The sequence below is a fragment of the Ambystoma mexicanum genome, chromosome 2p (assembly GCF_040938575.1).
Source record: "Ambystoma mexicanum isolate Mex_15411 chromosome 2p, UKY_AmexF1_1, whole genome shotgun sequence".
NCBI lineage: Eukaryota > Metazoa > Chordata > Amphibia > Caudata > Ambystomatidae > Ambystoma > Ambystoma mexicanum.
In genome coordinates, this window is record NC_090923.1 from 1,308,429,355 (window position 1) to 1,308,455,584 (window position 26,230).

Below are 26,230 nucleotides of genomic sequence, written 5' to 3' on the forward strand. Positions count from 1 at the left end.
CATGTGCCTAAAATAGTGAATGCTTTACGAATGTGCGTGTCATCCTTTAGAGCAGGGGCCAATTTAATTTTCCCATTATCATTCCAATATTAGTACATGTGTTGCAGAAGCAAGCGCAAAGGGAGAGTCAATCAAACCATTGATTAGGACCTCTGGTCAAAGGTTTGCCATACCAAATGTCCTTATGTCAGAGGGCAGAAAGTCCAAACACCATTTAGATATCGGGTGATATGAAATGAAGAGGCAAACAACAATGAATAAGCATTCTTTGCTGCTGTATTGATCTGGTCCTAAAGGGTTTTAGTTTAATGCCAATTATATTTAAAGATATAAAGATTAATGCTCCAGGGTGCTTGCAAAATGACACCCCCTCCCCATCACAATGGCTGGCTGATGCAAGCCTGAGAGCATCACAACAGACCCACAGACATGAGAAAAACTCTGTACCTCTGAGTGTATGTGGGCCCATGGCTGTAACAAGGACAAGGCAAGAACAGGAGGTGGCTTAAAGCGTCAGCACCAGAGGCTGTCCGATTGAGCCCTGTAAGCAACAGATGTTGGACCATCCTTTAAAGGATTCTCAGGCTGATTTCAATTTTAACTTTGCAGCTGATTTAAGGATTGCTCAACCTTCGACCCACGTCTAGATTGCAAGGATAAGCCCTGGAAATCTTGTACAGCTTGTACTGGTGGGAGATGATGTGACTTTATCAACTGCAACGGGATATGAGGCATGTGTGCCACAAAAAGCAGGTCTAGGATTTTTTAAAAGAAAGCCGCTTTAAGAAGGGAACTTTGGGCAACCCCACTGAGAGCAAAAGTATGACACAAAAGGTAAGGGGTTCAGTGGGTCAAATGATAGCACATTTGACTGTGAGTCAGTTTGACTGTGAGTCAGTTTATTGTAAGTCCAAATGCTACCTGCTTTGAAATTTTCCAGGCTTTTTGTCTCATTTCTTAACAGATCCATTCCTATGTACCTCTGTGCTTTGAACAGAGTTTTCATTGTAAGGGAGGGACATACAGTATACCTTCCTGGGCAGGGAAGACTCTATGTAAAAGCAAGAGTAGCAGACAGCTTAAAAGAATCACCAGCAGGACCCTCTAGACCTTCCCCAAAAAACATAAAATGATTTCTCTGCATACATGTGCATTGAACAGCGCAAGTAGTTTGGTTAATGTCAGTGGATAAATGTCACTTTCCCACAGTGCAGAACAAAATCTCTTGTACAGGCCCCTTCTGCAAAAGCATTACCACTGTAGAAAGCAGGGCAGGTGAGGCAGTGTACAGTCACCTCCGACACTTCACTCCTCTGATCGGCTACGATCGGCCAAGGACCTCTCTATGAGAGCTGAGGGTGGAATTTTCTGGTCCTCGGTAACTTAGGGAGACATGGCAAAAGGGATCCTCAATCAACGGCTCAGCCTTTGCTTTGTGGCCTGTCCATATATGTCTGTTCTCCAAATTACCTGCCGCTGCCCAGGTGTCAGCTGGTGAGATGGAATGACCTCGCAGGAAGCAAACTGGCAGATGATTTGCATAGGCAAACCCCCTCTCCCTCTTTCTTAGCCCTGCTTACTCCACAGTAGCAAGTATCTGGGGAAAATATAGTGGTCGAGGTGGGGTAGTAGTAACTAGTAAATCTGGGGTGCTTGGCAACTTGTGGGGAACAACTGCAGAGCTCAGCGCCCAGAACTTTGTGGCACAGGGAGGAGGTCTGTGGGATTTCAGTAACTTGGAGGCATGCAACCTGGTCGGGAGTGCTTCAGGTCTCCTTCCATGCACGTTCCAAGCAACTCAACAAAGCATCAACAGGCTGCCATACCAGCCACAGAGCCCCTTTCCACATAAAGAAAATATGGTATTCGGGGGCTATGTGTTTGCATGGCAAAGATTTTAGGCTTTTAATTGTTTTCTCTCTCTCTCTGTCTCTCTCTCTCTCCTCCCTCCCTCCCTCCTTCCCATCCCCCACAACCCCCGCTCCCTCTCCCTCTCCCTACCATTAATTTTAAGTGTTCCTGCACTGCATCACATTGTGACAATGGTATTTCACAATGGGACTGTTTGAAAGTTACAGAAATCAAAAAAGAAATCAACCAACTAAAAGCAGCCAAATCCGGAGTACACTGCTCAGCCCCAATTAAAGATTAAGGCCTAGAAGCAAGTAAAGCTGTAGTTCAGAGCGATGTTTGCAAATAGCACCTTAAAGCAGTTTACGCTGGAGTGCACAACAAGGGGGAAAGTGTTAATACTGAGTTTGGTAGAATGGGATAAAAAAACAAAAGCAGCGTGCCACTTCTAAAAGTACAAGTCAAGAAATTGAAGGGGATGGGGCTGTTCATTCAGTCAATAGGACTCACAAGTAAAAGGCTCCAGAGTCATTAGTGTTGAATTTGGCGCAAAATGTATTGTGTTGTCGTGTAAAATGAATGAACATACAATTTCAATCTTCATTAAAAAAGATGTATTCAAAAATAAAGACTTGCAGATTAAGAAAGTTTTTGTCCTGTCGTGTGCCAAAAATAGTGAATGCTTTACGAATGTGCGTGTCATCCTTTGAAGCAGGGTCAAATTCAATTTTCCCATTTTCATTCCAATATTAGTACATGGGTTGCTGAGGCACATAGGAATGGATCTGTTAAGAAATGAAACAAAAAGCCTGGAAAAATGTTGAAACAGGTAGGATTTGGACTTACAATAAACTGACTCACAGTCAGATGTGCTATCCCTTGACCCACTGACCCCCTTGCCTTTTGTGTAATCCTTTTCCTCTCAGCAGTGTTGTCCAAAGTTCCCTACTTAAAGAGACTTTCTTATACAAAAGATCCTAGACCTGTTTTTTATGGCCCACATGCCTCATATCCCGTTGCTCTTGATAAACCCACGTCATCTCCCACCAATACAATCTGTAAAATATTTCAAGGGCATAGCCAAGGAAATTAGACGTGGGCCGAAGGTTGAGCAATCCTTAAACCAGCAGCAAAATTAACATTGAAATCAGCCTCAGAATCTCTTAAAGGATGGGCCAACATTGGTTGCTTGCAGGGCGCAATCGGACAGCCTCTGGTGCTGACGCCTTAAGGCAAGCGCAAAGGGAGAGCCAACCAAACCATTGATTAGGACCTCTGGACTTTCTGCTCTTTGACATAAGGACATTTGATATGGCAAACGTTTGACCAAACACCATTTAGATGTCGGATGGTATGGAATTAAGCGGCAAACAGCAATACATCAGCATTCTTTGCTGCTTTATTGATCTGGTCCTAAAGGGTTTGGTTTAATGCCAATTATATTTAAAGATTCATGCTCAAGGGTGCTTGCAAATCGACACCCCCTCCCCATCACGATGGCTGGGTGATGCAAGCGTGAGAGCATCACAGCAGACCCATAGACATGAGAAACACTCTGTACCTCTGAGTGTATGTGGGCCCATGGCTGGATCAAGGACAAGGCAAGAACAGGAGATGGCTTAAGGTGTCAGCACCCAGGCTGCCCCTTTGCACGCTGCCAGCAACAGATGTTGGCCCATCCTTTAAGAGATTCTGAGGCTGATTTCAATGTTAACTTTGCTGCTGATTAAAGGATTGCTCAACCTTCGACCTGCGTCTAGTTTGCTTGGCTAAGCCCTGAAAATCTTTTACAGCTTGTATTGGTGGGAGATGATGTGAGTTTATCAAGAGCAACGGGATATGAGGCATGTGTGCCACAAAATGCAGGTCTAGGATCTTTTATTTGAAAGCCACTTTGGAAAACCCTACTGAGAACAAAAGGATTACACAAAAGGAAAGGGGATCAGTGGGTCAGGGGATAGCACATCTGACTGTGAGTCAGTTAATTGTAAGCCCAAATCCTACCCGTTTCGACATTTTGACAGACTTTTTGTTTCATTTCTTAACAGATCCATTCCTATGTACCTCTGTGCTTTCAACAGAGTTTTCATTGTAATGGAGGGACATACAGTATGCCTTAAACATGCCTGGGCAGGGAAGACTATGTAAAAGCAAGAGTAGCAGACAGCTTAATAAATCATCAGCAGGACCCTCTAGACCTTCCCCAAAAAACATAACATGATTTCTATGCATGTATGTGCGTTGAACAGCGCACGTAATTTGGTTAATGTCAGTGGATAAATGTGACTTTCGCACAGCGCAGAACAAAATCACTTGTACAGGCCCCTTCTGCAAAAGCATTACCGCTACAGAAAGCAGTGAAAAGGTGAGGCAGTGTGCAGTCCCCCCTGACCCTTCACAGCCCTGATCGGCCACGATCGGCCAAGGACCTCTCTATGAGAGCTGAGGGTGGAATTTTTCTGGACCTCAGTAACTTAGGGAGACATGGCTAAAGGGATCCTCAATCAACGGCCCAGCCTTTGCTCTGTGGCCTGTCCGGATATGTCTGTTCTCCAAATTACCTGCCGCTGCCCAGGTGTCAGCTGGTGAGATGGAATGACCTCCCAGGAAGCACACTGGCAGATAATTTGCATAGGCACACCCCCTCTCCCTCTCCTTAGCCCTGCTTGCTCCACAGTAGCAAGTATCTGGGGAAAATATAGTGGTCGAGGTGGGGTAGCAGTAACTAGCAACTCTGAGAAAGTAAATCTGGGACACTTGGCGACCTGTGGGCAACAACTGCAGAGCTCAGTGCCCAGGACTTTGTGGCACAGGGAGGAGGTCTGTGGGATTTCAGTAACTTGGAGACATGCAACCTGGTCGGGAGTGCTTCAGGTCTCCTTCCTTGCATGTTCCAAGCAACTCAACAAAGCATCAACAGGCTGAGATACCAACCACAGAGCCCCTTCCCACTTGATTAAAAGGCCAAAATCTTTTCCATGCAAATACATAGCCCCCAAATACCATATTTTCTTTGTTTTCTCTCTCTCTGTCTCTCTCTCCTCCCTCTCTCCCTCCCTCACTCACTCCTTCCCACCCTCTCTCTTCCCCCCTACCCCCCTCCCTCTCCCTACCATTAATTTTAGGTTTTCATGCACTGCAGCACATTGTCACAATGGTATTTCACAATGGGACTTTTTGAAAGTTACAGAAATCAAAAAAGAAATCAACCAACTAAACGCAGCCAAATCCGGAGTACACTGCTCAGCCCCAATTAAAGATTAAGGCCCTGAAGCAAGTAAAGCTGTGGTTCAGAGCGATGTTTGCAAACAGCACCTTAAAGCAGTTTACGCTGGAGTGCACAACAAGGAGGAAAGTGATAATACTGAGTTTGGTAGAATGGGATAAAAAAAAAAAAAAAGAAGCGTGCCACTTCTAAAAGTACAAGTCAAGAAACTGAAGGGGACAGGGCTGTTCATTCAGTCAAGAGGACTCACAAGTAAAAGGCTCCTGAGGCATTAGTGTTGAATTTGGCGCAAAATGTATTGTGTTGTCGTGTAATATGAATGAACATAAAATGTCAATCTTCAATAAAAAAAGATATATTAAAAAATAAAGACTTGCAAATTAAGAAAGTTTCTGTCCAGACATGTGCCTAAAATAGTGAATGCTTTACGAATGTGCGTGTCATCCTTTAGAGCAGGGGCCAATTTAATTTTCCCATTATCATTCCAATATTAGTACATGTGTTGCAGAAGCAAGCGCAAAGGGAGAGTCAATCAAACCATTGATTAGGACCTCTGGTCAAAGGTTTGCCATACCAAATGTCCTTATGTCAGAGGGCAGAAAGTCCAAACACCATTTAGATATCGGGTGATATGAAATGAAGAGGCAAACAACAATGAATAAGCATTCTTTGCTGCTGTATTGATCTGGTCCTAAAGGGTTTTAGTTTAATGCCAATTATATTTAAAGATATAAAGATTAATGCTCCAGGGTGCTTGCAAAATGACACCCCCTCCCCATCACAATGGCTGGCTGATGCAAGCCTGAGAGCATCACAACAGACCCACAGACATGAGAAAAACTCTGTACCTCTGAGTGTATGTGGGCCCATGGCTGTAACAAGGACAAGGCAAGAACAGGAGGTGGCTTAAAGCGTCAGCACCAGAGGCTGTCCGATTGAGCCCTGTAAGCAACAGATGTTGGACCATCCTTTAAAGGATTCTCAGGCTGATTTCAATTTTAACTTTGCAGCTGATTTAAGGATTGCTCAACCTTCGACCCACGTCTAGATTGCAAGGATAAGCCCTGGAAATCTTGTACAGCTTGTACTGGTGGGAGATGATGTGACTTTATCAACTGCAACGGGATATGAGGCATGTGTGCCACAAAAAGCAGGTCTAGGATTTTTTAAAAGAAAGCCGCTTTAAGAAGGGAACTTTGGGCAACCCCACTGAGAGCAAAAGTATGACACAAAAGGTAAGGGGTTCAGTGGGTCAAATGATAGCACATTTGACTGTGAGTCAGTTTATTGTAAGTCCAAATGCTACCTGCTTTGAAATTTTCCAGGCTTTTTGTCTCATTTCTTAACAGATCCATTCCTATGTACCTCTGTGCTTTGAACAGAGTTTTCATTGTAAGGGAGGGACATACAGTATACCTTCCTGGGCAGGGAAGACTCTATGTAAAAGCAAGAGTAGCAGACAGCTTAAAAGAATCACCAGCAGGACCCTCTAGACCTTCCCCAAAAAACATAAAATGATTTCTCTGCATACATGTGCATTGAACAGCGCAAGTAGTTTGGTTAATGTCAGTGGATAAATGTCACTTTCCCACAGTGCAGAACAAAATCTCTTGTACAGGCCCCTTCTGCAAAAGCATTACCACTGTAGAAAGCAGGGCAGGTGAGGCAGTGTACAGTCACCTCCGACACTTCACTCCTCTGATCGGCTACGATCGGCCAAGGACCTCTCTATGAGAGCTGAGGGTGGAATTTTCTGGTCCTCGGTAACTTAGGGAGACATGGCAAAAGGGATCCTCAATCAACGGCTCAGCCTTTGCTTTGTGGCCTGTCCATATATGTCTGTTCTCCAAATTACCTGCCGCTGCCCAGGTGTCAGCTGGTGAGATGGAATGACCTCGCAGGAAGCAAACTGGCAGATGATTTGCATAGGCAAACCCCCTCTCCCTCTTTCTTAGCCCTGCTTACTCCACAGTAGCAAGTATCTGGGGAAAATATAGTGGTCGAGGTGGGGTAGTAGTAACTAGTAAATCTGGGGTGCTTGGCAACTTGTGGGGAACAACTGCAGAGCTCAGCGCCCAGAACTTTGTGGCACAGGGAGGAGGTCTGTGGGATTTCAGTAACTTGGAGGCATGCAACCTGGTCGGGAGTGCTTCAGGTCTCCTTCCATGCACGTTCCAAGCAACTCAACAAAGCATCAACAGGCTGCCATACCAGCCACAGAGCCCCTTTCCACATAAAGAAAATATGGTATTCGGGGGCTATGTGTTTGCATGGCAAAGATTTTAGGCTTTTAATTGTTTTCTCTCTCTCTCTGTCTCTCTCTCTCCTCCCTCCCTCCCTCCTTCCCATCCCCCACAACCCCCGCTCCCTCTCCCTACCATTAATTTTAAGTGTTCCTGCACTGCATCACATTGTGACAATGGTATTTCACAATGGGACTGTTTGAAAGTTACAGAAATCAAAAAAGAAATCAACCAACTAAAAGCAGCCAAATCCGGAGTACACTGCTCAGCCCCAATTAAAGATTAAGGCCTAGAAGCAAGTAAAGCTGTAGTTCAGAGCGATGTTTGCAAATAGCACCTTAAAGCAGTTTACGCTGGAGTGCACAACAAGGGGGAAAGTGTTAATACTGAGTTTGGTAGAATGGGATAAAAAAACAAAAGCAGCGTGCCACTTCTAAAAGTACAAGTCAAGAAATTGAAGGGGATGGGGCTGTTCATTCAGTCAATAGGACTCACAAGTAAAAGGCTCCAGAGTCATTAGTGTTGAATTTGGAGCAAAATGTATTGTGTTGTCGTGTAAAATGAATGAACATACAATTTCAATCTTCATTAAAAAAGATGTATTCAAAAATAAAGACTTGCAGATTAAGAAAGTTTCTGTCCTGTCGTGTGCCAAAAATAGTGAATGCTTTACGAATGTGCGTGTCATCCTTTGAAGCAGGGTCAAATTCAATTTTCCCATTTTCATTCCAATATTAGTACATGGGTTGCTGAGGCACATATGAATGGATCTGTTAAGAAATGAAACAAAAAGCCTGGAAAAATGTTGAAACAGGTAGGATTTGGACTTACAATAAACTGACTCACAGTCAGATGTGCTATCCCTTGACCCACTGACCCCCTTGCCTTTTGTGTAATCCTTTTCCTCTCAGCAGTGTTGTCCAAAGTTCCCTACTTAAAGAGACTTTCTTATACAAAAGATCCTAGACCTGTTTTTTATGGCCCACATGCCTCATATCCCGTTGCTCTTGATAAACCCACGTCATCTCCCACCAATACAATCTGTAAAATATTTCAAGGGCATAGCCAAGGAAATTAGACGTGGGCCGAAGGTTGAGCAATCCTTAAACCAGCAGCAAAATTAACATTGAAATCAGCCTCAGAATCTCTTAAAGGATGGGCCAACATTGGTTGCTTGCAGGGCGCAAACGGACAGCCTCTGGTGCTGACGCCTTAAGGCAAGCGCAAAGGGAGAGCCAACCAAACCATTGATTAGGACCTCTGGACTTTCTGCTCTTTGACATAAGGACATTTGATATGGCAAACGTTTGACCAAACACCATTTAGATGTCGGATGGTATGGAATTAAGCGGCAAACAGCAATACATCAGCATTCTTTGCTGCTTTATTGATCTGGTCCTAAAGGGTTTGGTTTAATGCCAATTATATTTAAAGATTCATGCTCAAGGGTGCTTGCAAATCGACACCCCCTCCCCATCACGATGGCTGGGTGATGCAAGCGTGAGAGCATCACAGCAGACCCATAGACATGAGAAACACTCTGTACCTCTGAGTGTATGTGGGCCCATGGCTGGATCAAGGACAAGGCAAGAACAGGAGATGGCTTAAGGTGTCAGCACCCAGGCTGCCCCTTTGCACGCTGCCAGCAACAGATGTTGGCCCATCCTTTAAGAGATTCTGAGGCTGATTTCAATGTTAACTTTGCTGCTGATTAAAGGATTGCTCAACCTTCGACCTGCGTCTAGTTTGCTTGGCTAAGCCCTGAAAATCTTTTACAGCTTGTATTGGTGGGAGATGATGTGAGTTTATCAAGAGCAACGGGATATGAGGCATGTGTGCCACAAAATGCAGGTCTAGGATCTTTTATTTGAAAGCCACTTTGGAAAACCCTACTGAGAACAAAAGGATTACACAAAAGGAAAGGGGATCAGTGGGTCAGGGGATAGCACATCTGACTGTGAGTCAGTTAATTGTAAGCCCAAATCCTACCCGTTTCGACATTTTTCCAGACTTTTTGTTTCATTTCTTAACAGATCCATTCCTATGTACCTCTGTGCTTTCAACAGAGTTTTCATTGTAATGGAGGGACATACAGTATGCCTTAAACATGCCTGGGCAGGGAAGACTATGTAAAAGCAAGAGTAGCAGACAGCTTAATAAATCATCAGCAGGACCCTCTAGACCTTCCCCAAAAAACATAACATGATTTCTATGCATGTATGTGCGTTGAACAGCGCAAGTAATTTGGTTAATGTCAGTGGATAAATGTGACTTTCGCACAGCGCAGAACAAAATCACTTGTACAGGCCCCTTCTGCAAAAGCATTACCGCTACAGAAAGCAGTGAAAAGGTGAGGCAGTGTGCAGTCCCCCCTGACCCTTCACAGCCCTGATCGGCCACGATCGGCCAAGGACCTCTCTATGAGAGCTGAGGGTGGAATTTTTCTGGACCTCAGTAACTTAGGGAGACATGGCTAAAGGGATCCTCAATCAACGGCCCAGCCTTTGCTCTGTGGCCTGTCCGGATATGTCTGTTCTCCAAATTACCTGCCGCTGCCCAGGTGTCAGCTGGTGAGATGGAATGACCTCCCAGGAAGCACACTGGCAGATAATTTGCATAGGCACACCCCCTCTCCCTCTCCTTAGCCCTGCTTGCTCCACAGTAGCAAGTATCTGGGGAAAATATAGTGGTCGAGGTGGGGTAGCAGTAACTAGCAACTCTGAGAAAGTAAATCTGGGACACTTGGCGACCTGTGGGCAACAACTGCAGAGCTCAGTGCCCAGGACTTTGTGGCACAGGGAGGAGGTCTGTGGGATTTCAGTAACTTGGAGACATGCAACCTGGTCGGGAGTGCTTCAGGTCTCCTTCCTTGCATGTTCCAAGCAACTCAACAAAGCATCAACAGGCTGAGATACCAACCACAGAGCCCCTTCCCACTTGATTAAAAGGCCAAAATCTTTTCCATGCAAATACATAGCCCCCAAATACCATATTTTCTTTGTTTTCTCTCTCTCTGTCTCTCTCTCCTCCCTCTCTCCCTCCCTCACTCACTCCTTCCCACCCTCTCTCTTCCCCCCTACCCCCCTCCCTCTCCCTACCATTAATTTTAGGTTTTCATGCACTGCAGCACATTGTCACAATGGTATTTCACAATGGGACTTTTTGAAAGTTACAGAAATCAAAAAAGAAATCAACCAACTAAACGCAGCCAAATCCGGAGTACACTGCTCAGCCCCAATTAAAGATTAAGGCCCTGAAGCAAGTAAAGCTGTGGTTCAGAGCGATGTTTGCAAACAGCACCTTAAAGCAGTTTACGCTGGAGTGCACAACAAGGAGGAAAGTGATAATACTGAGTTTGGTAGAATGGGATAAAAAAAAAAAAAAAGAAGCGTGCCACTTCTAAAAGTACAAGTCAAGAAACTGAAGGGGACAGGGCTGTTCATTCAGTCAAGAGGACTCACAAGTAAAAGGCTCCTGAGGCATTAGTGTTGAATTTGGCGCAAAATGTATTGTGTTGTCGTGTAATATGAATGAACATAAAATGTCAATCTTCAATAAAAAAAGATATATTAAAAAATAAAGACTTGCAAATTAAGAAAGTTTCTGTCCAGACATGTGCCTAAAATAGTGAATGCTTTACGAATGTGCGTGTCATCCTTTAGAGCAGGGGCCAATTTAATTTTCCCATTATCATTCCAATATTAGTACATGTGTTGCAGAAGCAAGCGCAAAGGGAGAGTCAATCAAACCATTGATTAGGACCTCTGGTCAAAGGTTTGCCATACCAAATGTCCTTATGTCAGAGGGCAGAAAGTCCAAACACCATTTAGATATCGGGTGATATGAAATGAAGAGGCAAACAACAATGAATAAGCATTCTTTGCTGCTGTATTGATCTGGTCCTAAAGGGTTTTAGTTTAATGCCAATTATATTTAAAGATATAAAGATTAATGCTCCAGGGTGCTTGCAAAATGACACCCCCTCCCCATCACAATGGCTGGCTGATGCAAGCCTGAGAGCATCACAACAGACCCACAGACATGAGAAAAACTCTGTACCTCTGAGTGTATGTGGGCCCATGGCTGTAACAAGGACAAGGCAAGAACAGGAGGTGGCTTAAAGCGTCAGCACCAGAGGCTGTCCGATTGAGCCCTGTAAGCAACAGATGTTGGACCATCCTTTAAAGGATTCTCAGGCTGATTTCAATTTTAACTTTGCAGCTGATTTAAGGATTGCTCAACCTTCGACCCACGTCTAGATTGCAAGGATAAGCCCTGGAAATCTTGTACAGCTTGTACTGGTGGGAGATGATGTGACTTTATCAACTGCAACGGGATATGAGGCATGTGTGCCACAAAAAGCAGGTCTAGGATTTTTTAAAAGAAAGCCGCTTTAAGAAGGGAACTTTGGGCAACCCCACTGAGAGCAAAAGTATGACACAAAAGGTAAGGGGTTCAGTGGGTCAAATGATAGCACATTTGACTGTGAGTCAGTTTATTGTAAGTCCAAATGCTACCTGCTTTGAAATTTTCCAGGCTTTTTGTCTCATTTCTTAACAGATCCATTCCTATGTACCTCTGTGCTTTGAACAGAGTTTTCATTGTAAGGGAGGGACATACAGTATACCTTCCTGGGCAGGGAAGACTCTATGTAAAAGCAAGAGTAGCAGACAGCTTAAAAGAATCACCAGCAGGACCCTCTAGACCTTCCCCAAAAAACATAAAATGATTTCTCTGCATACATGTGCATTGAACAGCGCAAGTAGTTTGGTTAATGTCAGTGGATAAATGTCACTTTCCCACAGTGCAGAACAAAATCTCTTGTACAGGCCCCTTCTGCAAAAGCATTACCACTGTAGAAAGCAGGGCAGGTGAGGCAGTGTACAGTCACCTCCGACACTTCACTCCTCTGATCGGCTACGATCGGCCAAGGACCTCTCTATGAGAGCTGAGGGTGGAATTTTCTGGTCCTCGGTAACTTAGGGAGACATGGCAAAAGGGATCCTCAATCAACGGCTCAGCCTTTGCTTTGTGGCCTGTCCATATATGTCTGTTCTCCAAATTACCTGCCGCTGCCCAGGTGTCAGCTGGTGAGATGGAATGACCTCGCAGGAAGCAAACTGGCAGATGATTTGCATAGGCAAACCCCCTCTCCCTCTTTCTTAGCCCTGCTTACTCCACAGTAGCAAGTATCTGGGGAAAATATAGTGGTCGAGGTGGGGTAGTAGTAACTAGTAAATCTGGGGTGCTTGGCAACTTGTGGGGAACAACTGCAGAGCTCAGCGCCCAGAACTTTGTGGCACAGGGAGGAGGTCTGTGGGATTTCAGTAACTTGGAGGCATGCAACCTGGTCGGGAGTGCTTCAGGTCTCCTTCCATGCACGTTCCAAGCAACTCAACAAAGCATCAACAGGCTGCCATACCAGCCACAGAGCCCCTTTCCACATAAAGAAAATATGGTATTCGGGGGCTATGTGTTTGCATGGCAAAGATTTTAGGCTTTTAATTGTTTTCTCTCTCTCTCTGTCTCTCTCTCTCCTCCCTCCCTCCCTCCTTCCCATCCCCCACAACCCCCGCTCCCTCTCCCTACCATTAATTTTAAGTGTTCCTGCACTGCATCACATTGTGACAATGGTATTTCACAATGGGACTGTTTGAAAGTTACAGAAATCAAAAAAGAAATCAACCAACTAAAAGCAGCCAAATCCGGAGTACACTGCTCAGCCCCAATTAAAGATTAAGGCCTAGAAGCAAGTAAAGCTGTAGTTCAGAGCGATGTTTGCAAATAGCACCTTAAAGCAGTTTACGCTGGAGTGCACAACAAGGGGGAAAGTGTTAATACTGAGTTTGGTAGAATGGGATAAAAAAACAAAAGCAGCGTGCCACTTCTAAAAGTACAAGTCAAGAAATTGAAGGGGATGGGGCTGTTCATTCAGTCAATAGGACTCACAAGTAAAAGGCTCCAGAGTCATTAGTGTTGAATTTGGAGCAAAATGTATTGTGTTGTCGTGTAAAATGAATGAACATACAATTTCAATCTTCATTAAAAAAGATGTATTCAAAAATAAAGACTTGCAGATTAAGAAAGTTTCTGTCCTGTCGTGTGCCAAAAATAGTGAATGCTTTACGAATGTGCGTGTCATCCTTTGAAGCAGGGTCAAATTCAATTTTCCCATTTTCATTCCAATATTAGTACATGGGTTGCTGAGGCACATATGAATGGATCTGTTAAGAAATGAAACAAAAAGCCTGGAAAAATGTTGAAACAGGTAGGATTTGGACTTACAATAAACTGACTCACAGTCAGATGTGCTATCCCTTGACCCACTGACCCCCTTGCCTTTTGTGTAATCCTTTTCCTCTCAGCAGTGTTGTCCAAAGTTCCCTACTTAAAGAGACTTTCTTATACAAAAGATCCTAGACCTGTTTTTTATGGCCCACATGCCTCATATCCCGTTGCTCTTGATAAACCCACGTCATCTCCCACCAATACAATCTGTAAAATATTTCAAGGGCATAGCCAAGGAAATTAGACGTGGGCCGAAGGTTGAGCAATCCTTAAACCAGCAGCAAAATTAACATTGAAATCAGCCTCAGAATCTCTTAAAGGATGGGCCAACATTGGTTGCTTGCAGGGCGCAATCGGACAGCCTCTGGTGCTGACGCCTTAAGGCAAGCGCAAAGGGAGAGCCAACCAAACCATTGATTAGGACCTCTGGACTTTCTGCTCTTTGACATAAGGACATTTGATATGGCAAACGTTTGACCAAACACCATTTAGATGTCGGATGGTATGGAATTAAGCGGCAAACAGCAATACATCAGCATTCTTTGCTGCTTTATTGATCTGGTCCTAAAGGGTTTGGTTTAATGCCAATTATATTTAAAGATTCATGCTCAAGGGTGCTTGCAAATCGACACCCCCTCCCCATCACGATGGCTGGGTGATGCAAGCGTGAGAGCATCACAGCAGACCCATAGACATGAGAAACACTCTGTACCTCTGAGTGTATGTGGGCCCATGGCTGGATCAAGGACAAGGCAAGAACAGGAGATGGCTTAAGGTGTCAGCACCCAGGCTGCCCCTTTGCACGCTGCCAGCAACAGATGTTGGCCCATCCTTTAAGAGATTCTGAGGCTGATTTCAATGTTAACTTTGCTGCTGATTAAAGGATTGCTCAACCTTCGACCTGCGTCTAGTTTGCTTGGCTAAGCCCTGAAAATCTTTTACAGCTTGTATTGGTGGGAGATGATGTGAGTTTATCAAGAGCAACGGGATATGAGGCATGTGTGCCACAAAATGCAGGTCTAGGATCTTTTATTTGAAAGCCACTTTGGAAAACCCTACTGAGAACAAAAGGATTACACAAAAGGAAAGGGGATCAGTGGGTCAGGGGATAGCACATCTGACTGTGAGTCAGTTAATTGTAAGCCCAAATCCTACCCGTTTCGACATTTTTCCAGACTTTTTGTTTCATTTCTTAACAGATCCATTCCTATGTACCTCTGTGCTTTCAACAGAGTTTTCATTGTAATGGAGGGACATACAGTATGCCTTAAACATGCCTGGGCAGGGAAGACTATGTAAAAGCAAGAGTAGCAGACAGCTTAATAAATCATCAGCAGGACCCTCTAGACCTTCCCCAAAAAACATAACATGATTTCTATGCATGTATGTGCGTTGAACAGCGCAAGTAATTTGGTTAATGTCAGTGGATAAATGTGACTTTCGCACAGCGCAGAACAAAATCACTTGTACAGGCCCCTTCTGCAAAAGCATTACCGCTACAGAAAGCAGTGAAAAGGTGAGGCAGTGTGCAGTCCCCCCTGACCCTTCACAGCCCTGATTGGCCACGATCGGCCAAGGACCTCTCTATGAGAGCTGAGGGTGGAATTTTTCTGGACCTCAGTAACTTAGGGAGACATGGCTAAAGGGATCCTCAATCAACGGCCCAGCCTTTGCTCTGTGGCCTGTCCGGATATGTCTGTTCTCCAAATTACCTGCCGCTGCCCAGGTGTCAGCTGGTGAGATGGAATGACCTCCCAGGAAGCACACTGGCAGATAATTTGCATAGGCACACCCCCTCTCCCTCTCCTTAGCCCTGCTTGCTCCACAGTAGCAAGTATCTGGGGAAAATATAGTGGTCGAGGTGGGGTAGCAGTAACTAGCAACTCTGAGAAAGTAAATCTGGGACACTTGGCGACCTGTGGGCAACAACTGCAGAGCTCAGTGCCCAGGACTTTGTGGCACAGGGAGGAGGTCTGTGGGATTTCAGTAACTTGGAGACATGCAACCTGGTCGGGAGTGCTTCAGGTCTCCTTCCTTGCATGTTCCAAGCAACTCAACAAAGCATCAACAGGCTGAGATACCAACCACAGAGCCCCTTCCCACTTGATTAAAAGGCCAAAATCTTTTCCATGCAAATACATAGCCCCCAAATACCATATTTTCTTTGTTTTCTCTCTCTCTGTCTCTCTCTCCTCCCTCTCTCCCTCCCTCACTCACTCCTTCCCACCCTCCCGCCCTCTCTCTTCCCCCCTACCCCTCCTCCCTCTCCCTACCATTAATTTTAGGTTTTCATGCACTGCAGCACATTGTCACAATGGTATTTCACAATGGGACTTTTTGAAAGTTACAGAAATCAAAAAAGAAATCAACCAACTAAAAGCAGCCAAATCCGGAGTACACTGCTCAGCCCCAATTAAAGATTAAGGCCCTGAAGCAAGTAAAGCTGTGGTTCAGAGCGATGTTTGCAAACAGCACCTTAAAGCAGTTTACGCTGGAGTGCACAACAAGGAGGAAAGTGATAATACTGAGTTTGGTAGAATGGGATAAAAAAAAAAAAAAAAGAAGCGTGCCACTTCTAAAAGTACAAGTCAAGAAACTGAAGGGGACAGGGCTGTTCATTCAGTCAAGAGGACTCACAAGTAAAAGGCTCCTGAGGCATTAGTGTTGAATTTGGCGCAAAATGTATTGTGTTGTCGTGTAATATGAATGAACATAAAATGTCAATCTTCAATAAAAAAAGATATATTAAAAAATAAAGACTTGCAAATTAAGAAAGTTTCTGTCCAGACATGTGCCTAAAATAGTGAATGCTTTACGAATGTGCGTGTCATCCTTTAGAGCAGGGGCCAATTTAATTTTCCCATTATCATTCCAATATTAGTACATGTGTTGCAGAAGCAAGCGCAAAGGGAGAGTCAATCAAACCATTGATTAGGACCTCTGGTCAAAGGTTTGCCATACCAAATGTCCTTATGTCAGAGGGCAGAAAGTCCAAACACCATTTAGATATCGGGTGATATGAAATGAAGAGGCAAACAACAATGAATAAGCATTCTTTGCTGCTGTATTGATCTGGTCCTAAAGGGTTTTAGTTTAATGCCAATTATATTTAAAGATATAAAGATTAATGCTCCAGGGTGCTTGCAAAATGACACCCCCTCCCCATCACAATGGCTGGCTGATGCAAGCCTGAGAGCATCACAACAGACCCATAGACATGAGAAAAACTCTGTACCTCTGAGTGTATGTGGGCCCATGGCTGTAACAAGGACAAGGCAAGAACAGGAGGTGGCTTAAAGCGTCAGCACCAGAGGCTGTCCGATTGAGCCCTGTAAGCAACAGATGTTGGACCATCCTTTAAAGGATTCTCAGGCTGATTTCAATTTTAACTTTGCAGCTGATTTAAGGATTGCTCAACCTTCGACCCACGTCTAGATTGCAAGGATAAGCCCTGGAAATCTTGTACAGCTTGTACTGGTGGGAGATGATGTGACTTTATCAACTGCAACGGGATATGAGGCATGTGTGCCACAAAAAGCAGGTCTAGGATTTTTTAAAAGAAAGCCGCTTTAAGAAGGGAACTTTGGGCAACCCCACTGAGAGCAAAAGTATGACACAAAAGGTAAGGGGTTCAGTGGGTCAAATGATAGCACATTTGACTGTGAGTCAGTTTATTGTAAGTCCAAATGCTACCTGCTTTGAAATTTTCCAGGCTTTTTGTCTCATTTCTTAACAGATCCATTCCTATGTACCTCTGTGCTTTGAACAGAGTTTTCATTGTAAGGGAGGGACATACAGTATACCTTCCTGGGCAGGGAAGACTCTATGTAAAAGCAAGAGTAGCAGACAGCTTAAAAGAATCACCAGCAGGACCCTCTAGACCTTCCCCAAAAAACATAAAATGATTTCTCTGCATACATGTGCATTGAACAGCGCAAGTAGTTTGGTTAATGTCAGTGGATAAATGTCACTTTCCCACAGTGCAGAACAAAATCTCTTGTACAGGCCCCTTCTGCAAAAGCATTACCACTGTAGAAAGCAGGGCAGGTGAGGCAGTGTACAGTCACCTCCGACACTTCACTCCTCTGATCGGCTACGATCGGCCAAGGACCTCTCTATGAGAGCTGAGGGTGGAATTTTCTGGTCCTCGGTAACTTAGGGAGACATGGCAAAAGGGATCCTCAATCAACGGCTCAGCCTTTGCTTTGTGGCCTGTCCATATATGTCTGTTCTCCAAATTACCTGCCGCTGCCCAGGTGTCAGCTGGTGAGATGGAATGACCTCGCAGGAAGCAAACTGGCAGATGATTTGCATAGGCAAACCCCCTCTCCCTCTTTCTTAGCCCTGCTTACTCCACAGTAGCAAGTATCTGGGGAAAATATAGTGGTCGAGGTGGGGTAGTAGTAACTAGTAAATCTGGGGTGCTTGGCAACTTGTGGGGAACAACTGCAGAGCTCAGCGCCCAGAACTTTGTGGCACAGGGAGGAGGTCTGTGGGATTTCAGTAACTTGGAGGCATGCAACCTGGTCGGGAGTGCTTCAGGTCTCCTTCCATGCACGTTCCAAGCAACTCAACAAAGCATCAACAGGCTGCCATACCAGCCACAGAGCCCCTTTCCACATAAAGAAAATATGGTATTCGGGGGCTATGTGTTTGCATGGCAAAGATTTTAGGCTTTTAATTGTTTTCTCTCTCTCTCTGTCTCTCTCTCTCCTCCCTCCCTCCCTCCTTCCCATCCCCCACAACCCCCGCTCCCTCTCCCTACCATTAATTTTAAGTGTTCCTGCACTGCATCACATTGTGACAATGGTATTTCACAATGGGACTGTTTGAAAGTTACAGAAATCAAAAAAGAAATCAACCAACTAAAAGCAGCCAAATCCGGAGTACACTGCTCAGCCCCAATTAAAGATTAAGGCCTAGAAGCAAGTAAAGCTGTAGTTCAGAGCGATGTTTGCAAATAGCACCTTAAAGCAGTTTACGCTGGAGTGCACAACAAGGGGGAAAGTGTTAATACTGAGTTTGGTAGAATGGGATAAAAAAACAAAAGCAGCGTGCCACTTCTAAAAGTACAAGTCAAGAAATTGAAGGGGATGGGGCTGTTCATTCAGTCAATAGGACTCACAAGTAAAAGGCTCCAGAGTCATTAGTGTTGAATTTGGCGCAAAATGTATTGTGTTGTCGTGTAAAATGAATGAACATACAATTTCAATCTTCATTAAAAAAGATGTATTCAAAAATAAAGACTTGCAGATTAAGAAAGTTTTTGTCCTGTCGTGTGCCAAAAATAGTGAATGCTTTACGAATGTGCGTGTCATCCTTTGAAGCAGGGTCAAATTCAATTTTCCCATTTTCATTCCAATATTAGTACATGGGTTGCTGAGGCACATAGGAATGGATCTGTTAAGAAATGAAACAAAAAGCCTGGAAAAATGTTGAAACAGGTAGGATTTGGACTTACAATAAACTGACTCACAGTCAGATGTGCTATCCCTTGACCCACTGACCCCCTTGCCTTTTGTGTAATCCTTTTCCTCTCAGCAGTGTTGTCCAAAGTTCCCTACTTAAAGAGACTTTCTTATACAAAAGATCCTAGACCTGTTTTTTATGGCCCACATGCCTCATATCCCGTTGCTCTTGATAAACCCACGTCATCTCCCACCAATACAATCTGTAAAATATTTCAAGGGCATAGCCAAGGAAATTAGACGTGGGCCGAAGGTTGAGCAATCCTTAAACCAGCAGCAAAATTAACATTGAAATCAGCCTCAGAATCTCTTAAAGGATGGGCCAACATTGGTTGCTTGCAGGGCGCAAACGGACAGCCTCTGGTGCTGACGCCTTAAGGCAAGCGCAAAGGGAGAGCCAACCAAACCATTGATTAGGACCTCTGGACTTTCTGCTCTTTGACATAAGGACATTTGATATGGCAAACGTTTGACCAAACACCATTTAGATGTCGGATGGTATGGAATTAAGCGGCAAACAGCAATACATCAGCATTCTTTGCTGCTTTATTGATCTGGTCCTAAAGGGTTTGGTTTAATGCCAATTATATTTAAAGATTCATGCTCAAGGGTGCTTGCAAATCGACACCCCCTCCCCATCACGATGGCTGGGTGATGCAAGCGTGAGAGCATCACAGCAGACCCATAGACATGAGAAACACTCTGTACCTCTGAGTGTATGTGGGCCCATGGCTGGATCAAGGACAAGGCAAGAACAGGAGATGGCTTAAGGTGTCAGCACCCAGGCTGCCCCTTTGCACGCTGCCAGCAACAGATGTTGGCCCATCCTTTAAGAGATTCTGAGGCTGATTTCAATGTTAACTTTGCTGCTGATTAAAGGATTGCTCAACCTTCGACCTGCGTCTAGTTTGCTTGGCTAAGCCCTGAAAATCTTTTACAGCTTGTATTGGTGGGAGATGATGTGAGTTTATCAAGAGCAACGGGATATGAGGCATGTGTGCCACAAAATGCAGGTCTAGGATCTTTTATTTGAAAGCCACTTTGGAAAACCCTACTGAGAACAAAAGGATTACACAAAAGGAAAGGGGATCAGTGGGTCAGGGGATAGCACATCTGACTGTGAGTCAGTTAATTGTAAGCCCAAATCCTACCCGTTTCGACATTTTTCCAGACTTTTTGTTTCATTTCTTAACAGATCCATTCCTATGTACCTCTGTGCTTTCAACAGAGTTTTCATTGTAATGGAGGGACATACAGTATGCCTTAAACATGCCTGGGCAGGGAAGACTATGTAAAAGCAAGAGTAGCAGACAGCTTAATAAATCATCAGCAGGACCCTCTAGACCTTCCCCAAAAAACATAACATGATTTCTATGCATGTATGTGCGTTGAACAGCGCAAGTAATTTGGTTAATGTCAGTGGATAAATGTGACTTTCGCACAGCGCAGAACAAAATCACTTGTACAGGCCCCTTCTGCAAAAGCATTACCGCTACAGAAAGCAGTGAAAAGGTGAGGCAGTGTGCAGTCCCCCCTGACCCTTCACAGCCCTGATCGGCCACGATCGGCCAAGGACCTCTCTATGAGAGCTGAGGGTGGAATTTTTCTGGACCTCAGTAACTTAGGGAGACATGGCTAAAGGGATCCTCAATCAACGGCCCAGCCTTTGCTCTGTGGCCTGTCCGGATATGTCTGTTCTCCAAATTACCTGCCGCTGCCCAGGTGTCAGCTGGTGAGATGGAATGACCTCCCAGGAAGCACACTGGCAGATAATTTGCATAGGCACACCCCCTCTCCCTCTCCTTAGCCCTGCTTGCTCCACAGTAGCAAGTATCTGGGGAAAATATAGTGGTCGAGGTGGGGTAGCAGTAACTAGCAACTCTGAGAAAGTAAATCTGGGACACTTGGCGACCTGTGGGCAACAACTGCAGAGCTCAGTGCCCAGGACTTTGTGGCACAGGGAGGAGGTCTGTGGGATTTCAGTAACTTGGAGACATGCAACCTGGTCGGGAGTGCTTCAGGTCTCCTTCCTTGCATGTTCCAAGCAACTCAACAAAGCATCAACAGGCTGAGATACCAACCACAGAGCCCCTTCCCACTTGATTAAAAGGCCAAAATCTTTTCCATGCAAATACATAGCCCCCAAATACCATATTTTCTTTGTTTTCTCTCTCTCTGTCTCTCTCTCCTCCCTCTCTCCCTCCCTCACTCACTCCTTCCCACCCTCTCTCTTCCCCCCTACCCCCCTCCCTCTCCCTACCATTAATTTTAGGTTTTCATGCACTGCAGCACATTGTCACAATGGTATTTCACAATGGGACTTTTTGAAAGTTACAGAAATCAAAAAAGAAATCAACCAACTAAACGCAGCCAAATCCGGAGTACACTGCTCAGCCCCAATTAAAGATTAAGGCCCTGAAGCAAGTAAAGCTGTGGTTCAGAGCGATGTTTGCAAACAGCACCTTAAAGCAGTTTACGCTGGAGTGCACAACAAGGAGGAAAGTGATAATACTGAGTTTGGTAGAATGGGATAAAAAAAAAAAAAAAGAAGCGTGCCACTTCTAAAAGTACAAGTCAAGAAACTGAAGGGGACAGGGCTGTTCATTCAGTCAAGAGGACTCACAAGTAAAAGGCTCCTGAGGCATTAGTGTTGAATTTGGCGCAAAATGTATTGTGTTGTCGTGTAATATGAATGAACATAAAATGTCAATCTTCAATAAAAAAAGATATATTAAAAAATAAAGACTTGCAAATTAAGAAAGTTTCTGTCCAGACATGTGCCTAAAATAGTGAATGCTTTACGAATGTGCGTGTCATCCTTTAGAGCAGGGGCCAATTTAATTTTCCCATTATCATTCCAATATTAGTACATGTGTTGCAGAAGCAAGCGCAAAGGGAGAGTCAATCAAACCATTGATTAGGACCTCTGGTCAAAGGTTTGCCATACCAAATGTCCTTATGTCAGAGGGCAGAAAGTCCAAACACCATTTAGATATCGGGTGATATGAAATGAAGAGGCAAACAACAATGAATAAGCATTCTTTGCTGCTGTATTGATCTGGTCCTAAAGGGTTTTAGTTTAATGCCAATTATATTTAAAGATATAAAGATTAATGCTCCAGGGTGCTTGCAAAATGACACCCCCTCCCCATCACAATGGCTGGCTGATGCAAGCCTGAGAGCATCACAACAGACCCACAGACATGAGAAAAACTCTGTACCTCTGAGTGTATGTGGGCCCATGGCTGTAACAAGGACAAGGCAAGAACAGGAGGTGGCTTAAAGCGTCAGCACCAGAGGCTGTCCGATTGAGCCCTGTAAGCAACAGATGTTGGACCATCCTTTAAAGGATTCTCAGGCTGATTTCAATTTTAACTTTGCAGCTGATTTAAGGATTGCTCAACCTTCGACCCACGTCTAGATTGCAAGGATAAGCCCTGGAAATCTTGTACAGCTTGTACTGGTGGGAGATGATGTGACTTTATCAACTGCAACGGGATATGAGGCATGTGTGCCACAAAAAGCAGGTCTAGGATTTTTTAAAAGAAAGCCGCTTTAAGAAGGGAACTTTGGGCAACCCCACTGAGAGCAAAAGTATGACACAAAAGGTAAGGGGTTCAGTGGGTCAAATGATAGCACATTTGACTGTGAGTCAGTTTATTGTAAGTCCAAATGCTACCTGCTTTGAAATTTTCCAGGCTTTTTGTCTCATTTCTTAACAGATCCATTCCTATGTACCTCTGTGCTTTGAACAGAGTTTTCATTGTAAGGGAGGGACATACAGTATACCTTCCTGGGCAGGGAAGACTCTATGTAAAAGCAAGAGTAGCAGACAGCTTAAAAGAATCACCAGCAGGACCCTCTAGACCTTCCCCAAAAAACATAAAATGATTTCTCTGCATACATGTGCATTGAACAGCGCAAGTAGTTTGGTTAATGTCAGTGGATAAATGTCACTTTCCCACAGTGCAGAACAAAATCTCTTGTACAGGCCCCTTCTGCAAAAGCATTACCACTGTAGAAAGCAGGGCAGGTGAGGCAGTGTACAGTCACCTCCGACACTTCACTCCTCTGATCGGCTACGATCGGCCAAGGACCTCTCTATGAGAGCTGAGGGTGGAATTTTCTGGTCCTCGGTAACTTAGGGAGACATGGCAAAAGGGATCCTCAATCAACGGCTCAGCCTTTGCTTTGTGGCCTGTCCATATATGTCTGTTCTCCAAATTACCTGCCGCTGCCCAGGTGTCAGCTGGTGAGATGGAATGACCTCGCAGGAAGCAAACTGGCAGATGATTTGCATAGGCAAACCCCCTCTCCCTCTTTCTTAGCCCTGCTTACTCCACAGTAGCAAGTATCTGGGGAAAATATAGTGGTCGAGGTGGGGTAGTAGTAACTAGTAAATCTGGGGTGCTTGGCAACTTGTGGGGAACAACTGCAGAGCTCAGCGCCCAGAACTTTGTGGCACAGGGAGGAGGTCTGTGGGATTTCAGTAACTTGGAGGCATGCAACCTGGTCGGGAGTGCTTCAGGTCTCCTTCCATGCACGTTCCAAGCAACTCAACAAAGCATCAACAGGCTGCCATACCAGCCACAGAGCCCCTTTCCACATAAAGAAAATATGGTATTCGGGGGCTATGTGTTTGCATGGCAAAGATTTTAGGCTTTTAATTGTTTTCTCTCTCTCTCTGTCTCTCTCTCTCCTCCCTCCCTCCCTCCTTCCCATCCCCCACAACCCCCGCTCCCTCTCCCTACCATTAATTTTAAGTGTTCCTGCACTGCATCACATTGTGACAATGGTATTTCACAATGGGACTGTTTGAAAGTTACAGAAATCAAAAAAGAAATCAACCAACTAAAAGCAGCCAAATCCGGAGTACACTGCTCAGCCCCAATTAAAGATTAAGGCCTAGAAGCAAGTAAAGCTGTAGTTCAGAGCGATGTTTGCAAATAGCACCTTAAAGCAGTTTACGCTGGAGTGCACAACAAGGGGGAAAGTGTTAATACTGAGTTTGGTAGAATGGGATAAAAAAACAAAAGCAGCGTGCCACTTCTAAAAGTACAAGTCAAGAAATTGAAGGGGATGGGGCTGTTCATTCAGTCAATAGGACTCACAAGTAAAAGGCTCCAGAGTCATTAGTGTTGAATTTGGCGCAAAATGTATTGTGTTGTCGTGTAAAATGAATGAACATACAATTTCAATCTTCATTAAAAAAGATGTATTCAAAAATAAAGACTTGCAGATTAAGAAAGTTTTTGTCCTGTCGTGTGCCAAAAATAGTGAATGCTTTACGAATGTGCGTGTCATCCTTTGAAGCAGGGTCAAATTCAATTTTCCCATTTTCATTCCAATATTAGTACATGGGTTGCTGAGGCACATAGGAATGGATCTGTTAAGAAATGAAACAAAAAGCCTGGAAAAATGTTGAAACAGGTAGGATTTGGACTTACAATAAACTGACTCACAGTCAGATGTGCTATCCCTTGACCCACTGACCCCCTTGCCTTTTGTGTAATCCTTTTCCTCTCAGCAGTGTTGTCCAAAGTTCCCTACTTAAAGAGACTTTCTTATACAAAAGATCCTAGACCTGTTTTTTATGGCCCACATGCCTCATATCCCGTTGCTCTTGATAAACCCACGTCATCTCCCACCAATACAATCTGTAAAATATTTCAAGGGCATAGCCAAGGAAATTAGACGTGGGCCGAAGGTTGAGCAATCCTTAAACCAGCAGCAAAATTAACATTGAAATCAGCCTCAGAATCTCTTAAAGGATGGGCCAACATTGGTTGCTTGCAGGGCGCAATCGGACAGCCTCTGGTGCTGACGCCTTAAGGCAAGCGCAAAGGGAGAGCCAACCAAACCATTGATTAGGACCTCTGGACTTTCTGCTCTTTGACATAAGGACATTTGATATGGCAAACGTTTGACCAAACACCATTTAGATGTCGGATGGTATGGAATTAAGCGGCAAACAGCAATACATCAGCATTCTTTGCTGCTTTATTGATCTGGTCCTAAAGGGTTTGGTTTAATGCCAATTATATTTAAAGATTCATGCTCAAGGGTGCTTGCAAATCGACACCCCCTCCCCATCACGATGGCTGGGTGATGCAAGCGTGAGAGCATCACAGCAGACCCATAGACATGAGAAACACTCTGTACCTCTGAGTGTATGTGGGCCCATGGCTGGATCAAGGACAAGGCAAGAACAGGAGATGGCTTAAGGTGTCAGCACCCAGGCTGCCCCTTTGCACGCTGCCAGCAACAGATGTTGGCCCATCCTTTAAGAGATTCTGAGGCTGATTTCAATGTTAACTTTGCTGCTGATTAAAGGATTGCTCAACCTTCGACCTGCGTCTAGTTTGCTTGGCTAAGCCCTGAAAATCTTTTACAGCTTGTATTGGTGGGAGATGATGTGAGTTTATCAAGAGCAACGGGATATGAGGCATGTGTGCCACAAAATGCAGGTCTAGGATCTTTTATTTGAAAGCCACTTTGGAAAACCCTACTGAGAACAAAAGGATTACACAAAAGGAAAGGGGATCAGTGGGTCAGGGGATAGCACATCTGACTGTGAGTCAGTTAATTGTAAGCCCAAATCCTACCCGTTTCGACATTTTTCCAGACTTTTTGTTTCATTTCTTAACAGATCCATTCCTATGTACCTCTGTGCTTTCAACAGAGTTTTCATTGTAATGGAGGGACATACAGTATGCCTTAAACATGCCTGGGCAGGGAAGACTATGTAAAAGCAAGAGTAGCAGACAGCTTAATAAATCATCAGCAGGACCCTCTAGACCTTCCCCAAAAAACATAACATGATTTCTATGCATGTATGTGCGTTGAACAGCGCAAGTAATTTGGTTAATGTCAGTGGATAAATGTGACTTTCGCACAGCGCAGAACAAAATCACTTGTACAGGCCCCTTCTGCAAAAGCATTACCGCTACAGAAAGCAGTGAAAAGGTGAGGCAGTGTGCAGTCCCCCCTGACCCTTCACAGCCCTGATTGGCCACGATCGGCCAAGGACCTCTCTATGAGAGCTGAGGGTGGAATTTTTCTGGACCTCAGTAACTTAGGGAGACATGGCTAAAGGGATCCTCAATCAACGGCCCAGCCTTTGCTCTGTGGCCTGTCCGGATATGTCTGTTCTC

At 44.5% G+C, this 26,230-nt stretch overlaps 5 non-coding genes across 5 annotated transcripts; all 5 read right to left on the minus strand.

Annotated features, from left to right (window-relative positions):
• Positions 1 to 8: 8 nt before the first annotated feature.
• Positions 9 to 115, minus strand: LOC138568026 (U6 spliceosomal RNA). The gene has a single exon (XR_011302400.1). It is a non-coding gene; the product is annotated as a U6 spliceosomal RNA (small nuclear RNA).
• A 5,371-nt stretch (positions 116 to 5,486) lies between these two features.
• Positions 5,487 to 5,593, minus strand: LOC138568027 (U6 spliceosomal RNA). Its single transcript, XR_011302401.1, has one exon. It is a non-coding gene; the product is annotated as a U6 spliceosomal RNA (small nuclear RNA).
• Positions 5,594 to 10,940: 5,347 nt separating this feature from the next.
• LOC138568028 (U6 spliceosomal RNA) lies at positions 10,941 to 11,047 on the minus strand. Its single transcript, XR_011302402.1, has one exon. It is a non-coding gene; the product is annotated as a U6 spliceosomal RNA (small nuclear RNA).
• A 5,357-nt stretch (positions 11,048 to 16,404) lies between these two features.
• Positions 16,405 to 16,511, minus strand: LOC138568029 (U6 spliceosomal RNA). Its single transcript, XR_011302403.1, has one exon. It is a non-coding gene; the product is annotated as a U6 spliceosomal RNA (small nuclear RNA).
• Positions 16,512 to 21,858: 5,347 nt separating this feature from the next.
• Positions 21,859 to 21,965, minus strand: LOC138568030 (U6 spliceosomal RNA). Its single transcript, XR_011302404.1, has one exon. It is a non-coding gene; the product is annotated as a U6 spliceosomal RNA (small nuclear RNA).
• Between the last annotated feature and the right edge of the window lie 4,265 nt (positions 21,966 to 26,230).